At 49.8% G+C, this 12937-nt stretch overlaps 1 pseudogene; it reads right to left on the reverse strand.

Moving 5' to 3' along the window:
• Positions 1-5708: 5708 nt before the first annotated feature.
• On the reverse strand, positions 5709-7139 carry LOC125943612 (uncharacterized; annotated as a pseudogene).
• Between the last annotated feature and the right edge of the window lie 5798 nt (positions 7140-12937).

Here is a 12937-nt window from a genome sequence, read left to right on the forward strand (position 1 = left end):
GTCTTCAACAGCCATAAAGTCTTCTGTGCCGCATCCTGTCGAGGAAGGCCGGCGCCTTTTCTTTATATCAGACTTCCCACATTTAATGAAGTGTGTTAGGAATGGCTTTATAAAAGCCCCTTACAAAACCCCAGATGGTGCTGTGTACATGGAGCATATCAAAGGGGCGTATGATGAAGATAAATGCGCCGTGACACTAAAAGTGATGCCTAAAATCACCGCTTCCCATGTGAACCCAAACAACTTCGAGAAGATGAAGGTAAACTTAGCCTTCCATTTGTTCAGTGCTGAAGTACTACGTGGCCTATTTTTTTATAAGAATGAAGTGTCTAGGCGTTGGGGCAACCCAGCTCCAACACAGGCGTTTGTGCACAGGATGGTAAAGCTAATCGAAGCAATGACGGCACGTATTCCATCGCAAGGACTGAAGATAGATTCTCCTCAAGAAACGAACATAAAAGAGTTCCTAGAATACCTCAACAAGTGGGAAACTTCCCTAGAGCCATCCAAAATTGGATTCATTTCAGGAAGCACCGCCGAGGGACTGAGAGTTACTCTGCATGCTACCCTTGGCCTACTGAGGTATGCGAGTGAAAAGCTGAACTTCAAGTTCATCCTCACAAGCCGTCTAAGCCAAGACTGCATTGAAAAGTTATTTGGTGTCATTCGCCAGTTTTCAGGGTGCAACGATCACCCTACGGCAACGCAGTTTTTGATAACGGTCAACTGCCTAAGCTTTTATGATTTGGTGAAGGCCCCAAACAGTGGAAACTGTTCAGGAGGTTCACTGACCTCTCTCCTTGGAGATGGCAGTAGTGCCAAGCCAGTGGACTCGCTGATTAACAATGGCAAGCTCGAAGAAGCTTCTGGAGTATTGGAAAAGTCGGCGCTTGATCCTGATCATGTGTATGCTGCGAAGAATAGCGATGCCAGACTTGTTTATTACATAGCCGGGTATGTCGCTAGGAAAAATGTTCTGAAAAGCGGCTGCCGCGACTGCTTCGATGAGCTTCTGGTAGCTCCGCAGGATGCAAGCAAAGACCTCGCTACGCTGACACATTTTTGCGACAATGGTGGGCTACTCTATCCGTCGGAGCAGCTCTTCGCGTTCGTCGAAGCCCTTGAGATGACTTTCACGACATGGTTCAGCTATAATGAGCTACATCATGACAGCTTGGCTGAGTTGACCTCGTGCCTGAAGAGGAATTCTGTCGTGCTTGGATGTGCACAGCACGGTGACAGCCTAACCAACCAGATCATAAAGTTTTTTTTCATAACGCGCCTCCACTTTTACACGAAGTCCCTGAACAAGGAGCATGCATCTTCCCGCGAGAGAAAGAAACATCTGAAACTTAGCCGTCTGACGTAAACATTAGGTCCAACGCTTGACTGCTTTCCAACCCGTGCGACGTATTTGTGTGTTTCTAAGTTGTGTTTCGGCAAGTATACAATAAAATGTATTGTTGTGGTCCAGACTTTCCTTTCATTAGGAGTTGTTTCATAAATCCAAGGGTGAACTAAAATAGTGCAATCGCAAGAATCCAACAGCGTGTTGATCGCGTTTAGTTGAGGGCATTCCGCATCCGTGCAAGCTTCTGCCATCTGTTCACGCCATATTAGCATATCATATCATTGAGCTACAAAATGCAAAATGTGTAACCACACTAGCTAAAAAAACGCGAATTAGAATAATGAAACGCGGCGATCCGACGCCTTGGCAACGCTTCTGCTTCAAGCGCGTGACGTGAATACGGGCCGCAGCGCCATCTACCTTGTTCCCTGCAAAGCGGCACGACCGAGCGGGCGCGCTCGTCACACTTCCCCATTCTAGCCACTGTACTTCTACTGTGCCAACAACCGCGCTCGTCGCTCGACCGCACGGTCTCTTATCTCTCCCACGCGCAAGCAAGGAAGCGGGAAGCCAGCGCCGGAGGAAGCGCGGGGGGGGGGGGGGGGGGGCGCACTTTTCTTCTGCCAACAACCGCGCTCGTCGCTCGCCGCACCGTCTCTTATCTCCACACGGCTCTGACCTCTATGCGCCGCGTGCATTCGCGGCTCAGTTTCTGTTGAAGCGATAGACCACACGTACCTTCGCCCGCAGCGGCGTATGCTTGCTGCCAGCGTTTTGACAGTCGTTGTCTGCAGTCATTCAGTGTGATCTCTTCATGTTTGTTTGTGCGCGCTCACACCACGCTTGTTCATTCAGTTAGTAATAGTCGGGTCACATTTTCCAACGCACGCTACACATGTAATGCTGCCCGGATCGGCAGTGCAGCGCTACAGGTGTGTCCCTTCGCACGCGCGCTGCCCACGGGAAGCGCTTCTCATCAACACAACCGTTTCACACGCGCCTTCTCGTGGTCATCGAGTCTCTCTTCATGTCGGTCTACTTACGCCGCAGCACACCTGCTTACTTAATCAGCTCATGTTTACTACAATTCATATTGCTACCAAAGCCGCTCACCTTACTTCGTATGACATTGCTGTGTTGCTATCGCATTCATTGCTTCGCCCTTAGGGCGAAACTGTGACATTTTTTTTTTCGCTTCGTGGAGAGAGAGAGAGAGAGAGAGATTGTGGTTGTGAAGAGGAAATAGCGCCTCTTCACAACCACAATCTCTCTCTGCGCGCCGTCGGGACAGGATGGAGGGAGTTTGCAAGGGAAGCATAGGCACCCTCGCAGGCGAGCGTGAAGCGTTGGGAGCGATGCGAACGCATAGCTTTCGCGTTCGCCTCCACCTTTCCGTGCGTGCGTGCATGCGTGCGTGCATGTGCTCGTATTTCGGCTCTTCATGCACTCACACAAAGCATCGCTGTATATAGATTAGAACTGGTTGGTTCTGCGGCATTTTCTATACTGCGCTCAAGGCGAATAATATTTCTTTTTGGGTGCGATCTTGAGGACCATGCCTCCAACTGTCTCGAAAAACTTTGTTCATCAACTGCTCAGCAAGCTAAAGGTGTTACTTCCATTATTTTTCTTCTGTCTCTTTGCAGTTAAATCTTAGTTTTGCACGACGTATATTAAGCTATGCATTTTATCACTGCGCTACATGAGTATTATATGCTTAATTTGTACGATTGATTCCTGGGCATTATGATTCATAGAATATGAGGTCCTTCGTATTCATTTCGATACTAACTTATTTTCTTAAACATAACCATGTCAGTGTGCCTTGTGTGAGACTAATAATGCGTTTTCTGGTGCTCATCAAAGTATGTGCACACTAGCAAGATATGAATAGCTAGTAATTAGAAAATGAAAGTCTAACAAGTTTTGTCTAAGTTCACTTTGGATTTTATTAGTACTTTGGGGGGATGTCCATGGAGTCTTGATTTAAAGGCAAACAAGAATGTCTTCGTCAAGAACAAGAATAACTTGGTCCTAGGCCCCTGTGGTGAACTCAGCATGGCTTGGTACAAAACAAAACAGGTTACTGAAATTGAAGCACAGCAAGAGGCAGGCCAGGCACTAAGAGGGTCTGCCTGCGTAACATACTCCGAACACCCGCGAAACATACTCCGTAGGCCTCTAAAGACTAATTCACACTAGGCCGACACGACGCCGCAGCTTTCGGTCTGCCCACTTTCGGCGACGGCGTTTTTCCTTCGTGTCGGCGCCTCTGTCACACTGTACCGATGCCGACAGTCTGCCGATGGTCCACCGACAGCCGTGCTGGCGGCGCGTCGGCGGAGAGGTCGAGTCGGGACGAAGTCTGCGACTTATCTTGTCTCACTTGCGCGACGTTCACCTATGCAGACTGTTGGTTACGTGCGGTGCCTTAGTTGTACCTTTTTCGCAACGTTGTACCTTGTTGGCAACGAAAGTGGACTAAGTTCAAATTGCAGCCGTCACGACGGCAGAGTTAGTGTGTTTAAAGGCCCTTGAAGAACCGCCAAGAAAGAAGCCAATGTGCTGCTGGGTGTCTCCGTGGCTGCAATAAAAGAAGACGCAAGGAGCGTACGAAAACCTCATGTAGGAGTTAGCTCTCGAAGACGCTTAAGCCTACAGAAGGTGGATACGAATACGCTTTGTGTCTACATGTTCGGATCATTTTGCACATTCACTGCAAGAAATTGTAGCAGCACCATCGAGGCAACGCACTGAAAGAAGAGACAGAGCTAGTGCGGACGCGTTTCCCCGCGTTCAGCCTGAAAGCGCGCAGTGTCCTTGCCACAGCCAGCTGACACTACTGGCGATAGTGCATTTCAGCTAAAGCATGTTTCCGTTCGTTTTAGTTCATTTTAACGCGATACCGTATAGGGCCCCATGTCGCCGAAAATCCGGCACCGGCGTCGGCATTGGCGCCCGCAGCCGAGAAAATCATCCCCAACCACGTTTAGGTAAGCCACACCATTCTATCATTAACGTTGCTCATACCTTGTCTTGCATTCTTGGCAAAGCTATTCCTCGGAATTTTGAGAATGACAATCCACAAAAAAAATGACATGAAACAAAATACCCACAAAGCATGCCTTTTATGTTAAATCTCCTCATAATGAAATAATAAAAGTGCGAAACAAATACCGAAACCTGAAAATTATGTAATTTCTTTGGCGCGGTAGTGCACTATCTCTGCACTATGCACTATGTCAGTGCGATGTTTTCGCTCTACAACCGATTTCGCGGCGACTTGCCGCAGACGACGGTCGGCAGCTGGTTTTGTCGTCATCGGCATCACGAAAGGCTGTCACGCTACGACAACTCGCTGTCCTCATTCGCGGAGGCGGCGTTGTCGGCCTAGTGTGAAAGAGTGCGTCTCAGTGACACAGTGTCGACTATAGTCTGCCGATGGTCGTCATCGTGATGGTCTAGTGTGAATGAGCGTTAACGGATAAGTGAACAGAGCGGAAGAAACTGGGGAAGCTCCCACGGCCTACTGCTTATTTGTTTCTTTCGTTTCTTCTGGATGGAAATTCTGGCGTCATTCAATCCCTTGAAGCATTGAAACAACCATAGCCTAGGCAAAAATTTTGATCGAGCGTTGTTTTGGTACACTTACAAGAGCAAGTAGATGTGAATGCTTGCAGTCATGCTACTAACACACGCTGCAGTTGCTCAGTGGCTATGCCGCTGCGCTGCTGAGCACAAAGAAGTAGGTTTGACGGCGGCAGTGGGGGCCACATTTAAATGGGGGCGGAATGAGAAAAGGCTCGAGTTTTACGCTTCGCGTGTCGTTAAAGAACGCCAGATCATAGCCTCCTATATTTTTGCATGCCCGCCGAGTGGCGAGTGGAGCAAGGCGCTCCACCCGTTCCTTATAGTTCATGCGCTCGCCACCACGCCGCGCTACCACCCCATACCCAGTCCCAGAGCAGACGACGCGACTACGCTGTTGCGCGCGTGCTTGTGGAGAGAAACTTGCGCTCGTATTAGAGATGGAGCTGTGAAATAAATGAGCAGGTTGCACTGGTGTTTGTTCATGATGTACAGGGGTGATGGGATGAAAGGCAAACAGTGCGGCGCGATGTTTTCATCCTGCTGTGACCCTGGTGGGAATAAAAAGATGCTAGAATAGTTTTATTCTAGTGCCTTCTAGTTATCATGCAGGCTACAACCACTCGAAAAGAAATGCGAAATATCAGAGAATGTAGGTGCCGCACTGTTCGCGTTTCTTTCCATCCCCACAGTACATTGAAAGGAAGCAACACGACCCATATTGTGAAAACTGGACCTTTCATTTAGGCTCCCAGCTGTGAAATCAAGCTCACAGTTTCAGGGTCTTTCGTGACAGTGGCTTTATTGCGAAGACTTTGGCGACATCTTGTTTGTCTGTCGCTTTCAGAGCGAAATTGGTGAATATTGGGCGAAAGAACTTCGTAAGCAACAATTTGAGCAAATTCTCTTGGTGCCCTGGCTTCGAACACATCAAACAAAGCTTTGTGCTCGCGGACGATTTCGGTAGTATTGTTCACAGCCTCCTTTAAAGGGTGATGCATACGCCTTCTTCTTGCTAGAAGAACTTCGACGAACTTCTGTAATGCGTAGAAAACATCTAGAAGTTGTGCGGACGGGTAAAGAAGTACACCGCGGTCTTGGTGTTTAATGAGCGAGTCCGATGGTGTCGAGGCGTTTGGCTTCGGTAAGAGCGCGAAGCACTCCTCACATTCGAAGTTTTCTCGTACGGCTCTTGCGACGTAGCCACCAACCATAGCCACTGCGGCCACATCTGGAGTGGGAAGTAGAGGCTTATCTCGGTTTAGTCGCTCTATGAGCTCTCTACGTGGATCTGCAGGGAATTCCTCGCTAGTTTGCTCGCTTGTGTTTTTCTGTTGCGGCAGCGTTGACAAGCAATCAATCTCTTCTGCTGCCATTATGTTGCTTGTACTCTACGCCGATGCGATACCGGTCTTGAGGGTTTTCTCAATGCCTGTGAGCACGGCGTGGACGTCCGTTTGATCATTTGATCCTGCTGATTTCCTCAGCCAGCCAAAGAACGACTCGATTGGGTCCGATGACATTTTCCTCGTCAAAACGAAGTCAAAAGACATCTCTTCAAGAAGATATCTAATGCACTCAACGTTCGAACGAGTTGTGAGCACAACACACTCATAAGTCTCTTTGGTTAGGAAGTTATTTGCCAAGCACTGACTTTTGAGATCGTCCAGGTAGTCGAGGAAGCTTGTCTCCAGCCAGATTAGCCGTTCATCGCCTGCAGATTCAAACTGCTTGCAGTCTGCATTCTTCTGATGTATGTGCTGGGTACAATTACTCACGTCCATGAGCACGAACCAGTGGTGCACGGTGTCCATAAATTGCACCGTCGGTCCAACACCCGCGAAGCTTGCGTCGCACGTGTGGCCCGCCTGCTCTTGCAAGAGCTTCATTGCAACTGTCACGGGAGGAGAAAGAACTTGCACTGCTCTCTGCACGTTCATTTTTTCCATATTCGTAGGGAATACGTGCTTTCTCGTCAAAAATCGTACTGGCTTTACAAGGCTGCCTTGCTGCATTCTGTAGAGGCTCTTCAAGTGGTTCGCTGACATTTCGCCGCCTTTTCCGATGTCACGGGACAAAAACTGTGATCGCACTTTTTTTATCAGGTGGCACTGATCGAATGCAAGAAAGAGCTTTCGATTCGGTTTTCCAGGGTGGTCAATGCAATGCTTGAGGCTTCCGTTGCACAGAAGTTGCATCTTGTGGTTGTCTGTGACAATGCGCACGACGAAAAATCCTATTTCTTCAACTTCCTTCAGAGCGTGTCTCATGAGCATGTGCAGCTCCCGGCCAGTGCAGTTTCTCTCGAAAAAGTACGCCACGGGTATTTTGAACGAAACTGAAAGGCCGTTAAGGACGAAACACAAGAGCGAGTTCACCAGCACAGGCTCATTTGTTGTTTCTTTGGGGAAGTTCACACCATAGTCCACTTCGCCGAAGAAGGCATCTGTTTGCTTGTAATACAGTAGCCGTTCTTTGACGCGCATTTCGTCTACAATTAAAGAGCATTTCCTCGCTTGCAACGAGGGATGAGAAGCGAGTTCTGCAGACAGCCTTTGCTTCCCGAGTTCGGTCATGCCAATTCTCCACGTGATGAGCCCATAAAGCGCTCGAGGGCACTTCGACAGGGAAGCCGAAGAATACCTGTGCTCCTTACGTATCCGTATTCACGAGTCGAGAGGTTACGCAAAACCACAGCATGGCGCACTGTCACCTCAGACCACGTTGGTTTCTTCTTCGCGAAATTCTGAACTTGTTCCACTAATATTGAAGCAGCCAGGTCTTTCTCTTTCGCTTTCTCCACAACTTGCAGGAATGCAGACACGTAGCATTCTTCCTTGAGCTTTTGCAGTTCCTGTTTGTACTTGTCGACGGTGTTCTTGAGTCGCTCAATTCGCGCGTTCGAGTCTCGCTCCTTACGTCTCCACTTTCGTTTGTCCATTGCCGAAACCGAGAATAATAACGACACCTGCACAGCTCTGTCCACCTGCACGGTCGTAGTGATGCAGCGCTCGCTTGCGCCGCTTTCCAGAGGTAGCGGCAGTTCGGTTGCGGAGCAATCCATCAGTGATCTCTCTTGAGAGGCGACGTCCACGGACGGCAAGTCATTGAGAGGAAGCGAAGGAGACTCCAGTTGGCTCTCAACTGCTCTTCGTTTCGGCGGTGGTGTGTCCACTGGCGCAGCTGCCTCACGTTTTCTCAAAGACGCGTCGCTTCTCTCTCTATTTTTCGGAGGCTGCAGGTACGCAGGATACCCTTCGGAAATGCTGGGAACAGCGTCTTTCTTGAGTGCGAATTTTGCAGCCCCCCTTGAAGTCGGAGGAACCGAAGTGTCGGCTGCATACAGTCGAGTAACACGACGTCGTATTCGGTGTCCAGTAGTCTTGAGAAATGACCTTTAGCCATTTCGCTCGCAGTTCCGGATCGCTTGGTATCTCGTGGAACGATATGCCCGGCGTCCGTTGTTTGCTCGAAGACTTGCAGCGTGGTACGCAGCAGTACGGCATCTTGTCGGGCGCAGGGCACCCCAACTGACTCCACACTGCGGATAGAAAACCAAATCGGTATGTCGAAAGTAATGCAGCATAAAATATTCTCAAGTAGGTGACGGTGAGCTGCCTGGCACGCAGGTAGACAGGAAGTAACACTGCGTCGACTATGAACTTAAAATTGAATTTATTGGGCGAACTTGTGCGCCTAAAGCAAGCGAACTCGGCAACAGCGAAAACAGCAAGCGCGCCTACGGCGTTCGTCGGACTCTGGCAGCACGAGCGGTGGACCCGTATTTATACCCTCTTGCGTCCAAGATCGAAACGCGCCAAGCGACGCCGCTCGCGTCGGCAGGAACGCGAGGCGGCGCTCGCGTTCCTGTCGTATGGGGTACGTATGGGGTGTGGGGTGCGAGCGCCTCTTGAGGAGAAGGCAGGCGTAAATCGAGGAGGAAGGGGGAGGGCAGCGGACGGCCTCCGCTGCTCCACTGCGCGGGCATTACAAAGTATAGGTGGCTATGGCCAGATGGTCAAAATTATCAGGAGTCTCTCACTATGGCGTGCCTCGTATCAGATTGCGGTTTTGGCACATACATAATTATTCACTCAACAATATTTAAATACTATGAAGTGCTGCTTGATCAACGTTTCGAAACATGTAGTTAACATGATATTTAGTGATGAAGTATGTGCTAAAGCAGGCCATTTAAAACTTCATCCGACCAGTATAAACGACAGCGCGGCGGCGACGCGAAGTGCTGTGGGCGGCGGCGCAGAGCGCATTGATGACGCGAGCAAACCAGGCCCCGGAAACTCCGCTGGTTTTTTGTCCACGCGAATTGCAGCGCCATCCATGAGATGGATGCGGAACCAAAATCGCTTTTCCTTTTTTTTCTTGTGAACCCTCTCTCAACTTTGTCGTTTCTCTCTCGCCTTCAACTATCGGCGGCGCGGCCCGCGCTCGTCGTCGGCCGTGCTGAAACGGCCAAAACGGCAGAAATTTTTTTCATGCATTATACGGTCAGTTTTTCGCCTTCCGTGCTAGCAGTGTGGTCCGTGTGGTAACCTACCGTTGCACGTTTGTCTGCTTTTTTTCCGCCATGCCTCGCAGCTGTCGCTGTTCGTGTGTGGTTCCGTGGTGTACGAACACATCAAGACGAAGTGAGCCATGCGACGTGAAATTCTACCGTATTCCTAAAAAAAAAACAGGTGAGCACCGTGCTGTTTACTTCCCGGTTTTTATTTGTGATAGTAATTGTGCGCAGTCGTACATGACTGTCCGATGGTGAGGCAGCAGTTGGCTGATTTAAATTAAATTATGGGGTTTTACGTGCCAAAACCACGATCTGATTATGAGGCACGCCGTAGTGGGGGACTCTGGAAATTTGGACCACCTGGGGTTCTTTAACGTGCACCTAAATCTAAGTACACTGGTGTTTTCGCATTTTGCCCCCATCGAAATGCGGCCGCCGTGGCCGGGATTCGAGCCCGCGACGTCGTGCTAAGCAGCCCAACACCATAAGTTGGCTGATTTGAAAACACCACAACGATGCAGTAAATCTTTATGCCAACAAGCAGCGAACATAAAGCTCCTGATAAATATAGTACCACCTGTGCGTATCGCAAGGAACACGTGTGTAGGTGTGCGCTTTGCACTTATTTCTATCTAATTGCTCGCGATCGTTTAAAAATGCGCTTCTGGGAATTAAGGTTGACATATCACAACTAGTACTCTGCCGTGATGGGAAACGAGTTCTGTTTTGTATGTTCCAACTGCGATGTTATAATTTATGATCTTCACTGTTCTTCATGATGGAAGCGTTTTTAACCTACGCAGGAAGGATGGACCTAATGGGTTTGCCCAGAGACAAGGTCAACAACCGCAGAATATGCTCGGGGCACTTCACGAAGGTGGACTTTATGGACCGAGCGAAAAGCAGCCCGTGAGAAGCTATTCTGCGCATTGGCCATTAGATCAATTACAATAAATGTTTTTTACATGTGCGTACATGGAACACCATCCGCGTTTTGTTGCATTCTATAGTGTGTTGCACTGTCCTTTCCAATTCTGGTTTTCGCAAACGAACTCAATAAAGTGAGTCCAAAGAACTGTTGTGTTGTAAGTGCAATTATTTTTTAAATATAATTTGGGCGCATGCTTGCTTGATACTAATAATGAACGGCACTGCGTGCATGAAAACGTAAAAAGAATCCACTGCTCACATGCACGCAGCACGAATGCACGAATGGCACGGCCGGTCAGGAGAGGAGCGCGGAGCGCGCGCTTTGGTCCGGCAGTGCGTCTGATAACGCCCGCGACAAAAAAAAAAAAAAAAGCGCGCCGTGGACAGCTAAAGAAATAAAAAAAAAATGTGGTTGATCCCTCTTATATAGGAATCGGTATAGAACACGAAAGTGAAACGTGTCTTCACAGAAGTAGTGTAATGTTTATTGCACATTGATATATAATGTCTATTGGTGTTTTGTGGCTAAAGCGCCCTTAGGCGTTGATGCACCCACGCTGACGCCTGGTGGCACGTCTCCTCCATCACGACTACCAACGTCGATGACCATGCATGAGCAACCGTCGTGCATATGGAAGCTGCACTACGCTGCACACGCTAGCACAACGCGAAAGACGAAGCACGTAACTGACACACTAATACAACGCGCAAGACAAAGCACGTAACTGAATCGTCACCGAGTCAAATCAGCGCGTACAGCGCGTCGTAATTGCAGCCTCCGCGATCAACTTCAGAAACATTTTCAGAGCTAATTGCGGAGGCCACGCTCCGCTGTGCTGAGTGCTGAGCACTACCAACGCCACCTAGGTGGCGTTGGTAGTGCTTCTTGATGCCAGCGTCCCTTCGAATGCTGGCATCGAGGCGTCGTAGTGCTGAGACCACCGAAGCGTTCACTGTCGGTGCGCGTTAGTGTCATAATGCAGTACTTCTCTTTTCTGCTCGTAGGCGGCGGCACCGCCCCGAGCAAGAGCGCGGGTACACGGAGGAGTGTTAAGGCTCTGTTATACTCCGACGTAACGTCGACGCGCGCGCACGCTGGGCACAGCGACGCTACGCCAGCAAAACGCGAGCACTCTATACTCTGACGCGCGGCGCGACTGACGCGGCCAGCGTCCATCGGCGCGGCCCGGCGGCAGCCGGCGCGAAATGCAACATGCTGCATTTCGCGCCGACGACGTTACCCAGACTGCACCGCGTCCGCGTTTCTTTCCGCGCGGCGATCGCTTTCCGCGCTCTGCTCTGCTCTACTGAGCATGCGCTGCTTTGGCTCCGGCCGCTGCGTCGGGCCGCGTCGCGTTGGACTATAGGGCAGGCGGATTTGCGCCTGGCGTGGCCTCGCCGACGTGACGCGACGAAACGAACGCCGGCGCGCGCGCGCGTTGTGAACGTCGGAGTATAACAGAGCCCTTAGATAGATAAGGCGCGTCTGTGTAGCTCTCTGCAAATGCGTTTGTGGCGCAATGGGTTAAACGCTCGGCGATCTATCGTCGTGGACCGAGAGGTCGTGGGTTCGATTTCCAAATTTTGCATGTTTGTGGAACTTTTTCTTCTGGTTTCTTTCTTTGTATTACGTTCTATGACGTATTTCCGTGACGGAAATACGTCAGTGAAGTCTTGGTGGACCCCGGCATAAAACACTTTCGTGTTAAAAGAGCATTCCGCGTTGCATGAGGGGAGGGTGAGGCGAGGCTTGCGAGGAGGAATAGGAAAGTCAAGAGGGAAAGGAGAAAAGAGCGGAACAACGTTATCATAAAAAAGGAAGAAAAAAAAGTGCTATAGCGAAAGGGGGGGGGGTAAAAAAAATCGGGCCGCTTTTCTTTATTTTTTTATTTTTTTCGCCACCGTAGTACCGTCATCCATCCGCTAGGGCCTAACTGAAGTGTGCCTTGGCGCTAGCGTCAACTGAGCGTCTGCTATAAATGAACCAATGGGAGGTATAGGAAGATTCACCCCCCTGAGCAAACTACTCCAGGTGGCGGCACCAGGTGCTCTTATGACGTTCCGATTAGTGTAAGCCGTTAGTGCTCTTTATTGCCTTGCCCATCCCCGTCGAACCGTTATCAACCGTGATCAGCCGTACTCTGGCGACGGCTGCCTATGTCGCGGCCGCGCCACCCCTATCTTGAAAGTGATCAGCGATGTGGACGTAGTGCGCCGAATACTGATCGCTTTGTGTTTGCTATGTTCTCGCAGCTTAGTTCGTGTCGAAGCGGCGAATTCGCTCACTGCTACTAACCCTATCTTGAAAGCGATCGTCTTACGTGAAGGACGGACGGATGGACCGACAGACTAGTTTTCTCCTTCGGTAAGCATAAAAATGCTTACGCATATAAAATTCGGCAGAGACACTTAAGACCGCTTACGTGTGGGAATGCGAAAGCATTACAGTCCTTTTGGGGAAATGTCTTTTTCCGTGCGTATCTTGTCCACACAAGCCCTCCACTGCTTACTTAATGCGCCTCGGTAAGACCAAATGAAAACGTGCC

The sequence above is a fragment of the Dermacentor silvarum genome, chromosome 2 (genome assembly GCF_013339745.2).
Source record: "Dermacentor silvarum isolate Dsil-2018 chromosome 2, BIME_Dsil_1.4, whole genome shotgun sequence".
NCBI lineage: Eukaryota > Metazoa > Arthropoda > Arachnida > Ixodida > Ixodidae > Dermacentor > Dermacentor silvarum.